Source organism: Hippocampus comes, unplaced genomic scaffold (genome assembly GCF_001891065.2).
Source record: "Hippocampus comes isolate QL1 unplaced genomic scaffold, H_comes_QL1_v1.1 scaffold39, whole genome shotgun sequence".
Lineage (NCBI taxonomy): Eukaryota > Metazoa > Chordata > Actinopteri > Syngnathiformes > Syngnathidae > Hippocampus > Hippocampus comes.
Genome location: NW_017842054.1, coordinates 1,462,870 through 1,465,026, shown reverse-complemented (window position 1 = coordinate 1,465,026; position 2,157 = coordinate 1,462,870).

Here is a 2,157-nt window from a genome sequence, read left to right as displayed (position 1 = left end):
TTGGAGCTGACAAACACGATTAGTGTTTTCTTTTGGTTTTTTTTTGTTGTTGTTCTTGAAGTTGTAATGTCGCTTTGTTTTCTGTTCGGTAAGCCTCTGTCACGTTTGAATATGCATCATGTTAATGTTCTTCTTTTAATTGTCTTGTTCTTGTTATCTTATTTATGAATATGCCTCGGGCCAACAAGAAACGCATTTTCATAAGTTTGCATTTTGGAAAAATTCTGCTGGGCCACCACCAAGTCAAAGGCTTTTTTTTTGTTTTTTTGTTGTTTTTTTGGTGTGTGCGTGTTTTATATTTTGGACCGGATGTGAATGAAGGCCCACTTGGAATCGACGTGTTTCTTATTTTGCCAATCGAGCGCCACCGCAACATGCCCGAAAGCTGACCCTACTGATTTTATTTTATTTTTTTTTGCAAGCCCCGTCCGTCCGTGTGTGCTGGTAAAAATGCTTGGATTTTGGCAATCTTTCAAAAGTCATTCAGTAGCGCCCGCGAGAAAGTCGAGAAAAAATTGCACTCGCCACAAATGTTAAGTTGACACAAAATTTGTCCTGACGGGCGGCACAAATAACTCTCAAGGACCCACGTCTCAAATTCAAAGCTGCCATTTTGGTGTGATGCAGCCATTGTAGCCAAATTGCAGGGCTCAAACTTTGACTAAACTACAAATTCGCTGGAGTGAAGCGGCTAGACTAGAAAAAAAAGGGCGATCCGAAATTGCCAAGTCCCCCCCCCCCAGTGGCCATTTGACGGAATTGGAAAAAGATGGAATTTGTCCTCTGGCATCAAGTTTCAACTCTCCTTTTAAATGCAAATTGGACACCATCGATATTAAATCCTCTCCTGACGGAGCCAAGTTGGCCTCAAGTGTGGCGGCTTGAAGGAAGTTGCGTGCCATTTTTGCTCCGATTTTTTCAATGCGCCTTTTGAGAGGTTTTACAGAGTATGCGTTTTTTTTTGGTTTGTTTTTTTTTTTTCTCCCTACGGCATGTGAATCAATATTGCCCCGCTGGTCCATTTTAGGGAGACTGTGACAGACATAAACTGGGTCGAATAATATAATGTAACATACAGCTTTTTTTTTTTTTTCAAAGCAGCATTTTTCCTTCCATTTCTCCCATTTTGCAGTGTCGAATTTTTCAAACAAAAATATTTTGTAAGCCATTTATTTTGAACATGAACACTGTAAAAGGAATTTGAAATGATTAAAGTGTCTTGGGAATCATAGTTTGGGTTGAAGCTCCAAATGCAGGCAATTATTCGAAACACATCAGGGGGCGTGTCTATTTCTGGCAAAAAAAATAAATAACCAGGATTGACTGAACAAATATTTGAGCTCCTCGGGTGGCGTACTTAATGAAGTGGCCATCGCTGCTCCGAGCGTGACCCCTGACTCCCGGGGGTGGCCTGATTCGACGCGACCCCGCAACATCAAATGCGTGACGCGCACAGAGATAACGTGCTGGCGCACGCCTCGTCAAATAATGCAAAGATGAAGCGTAAAGCGATAACGAGCTGCCTCATGAAATCCTCCCGACCGCCGTATGCAGAAACGGAAAGCATCAACGTGACGCAGGCCGTCCGCTTCATCATCCGGATAAGTGACCCGACCTGATGATCAAGGTCAACCATTGCATGCTTGTGACCACCGTGGCGGCTCGCGGCCTTGTTTGAACGTCTTTCTGCATTTGCGGTGATTGGCAGTCGCGTGCGTTTGATTCCGATCGGTCTTCATGTGAAGCCGCCCCGGGATGGCCAAGCACCCGGAAGAAGTGGAACGGCCGACTGATATTTTGCCGACTGTGTTTACTGTCGCCGTGACGACGGATGCGGCTTTCTCTTTCGTTGTGAAATGCTGGCGCGGTTCTGAATGAAACGGCGGGATGGTTCGTTCGAGCGCCTTCCCAGACGTGAAAAGGGGGCTCCGTCTCATCATGCGTGTTCTTTTCAAGTCGCAGTTAACGAGAATCCCATTCGGCTGCCCCGGTCGGTCGTTGACATATTCAGATGGGACGCGATGCCTCACTGTGGACTTCGCCGTTATGACTCGGCGTTATCAAGGGCATTCTTTTTCTGGTCGCAGTTAACAAGAGTCACATTGACGGGCTTCAAAGAGCTTTTCATTTGAAATGCTAAAAAGCTCTGCTCCCTTC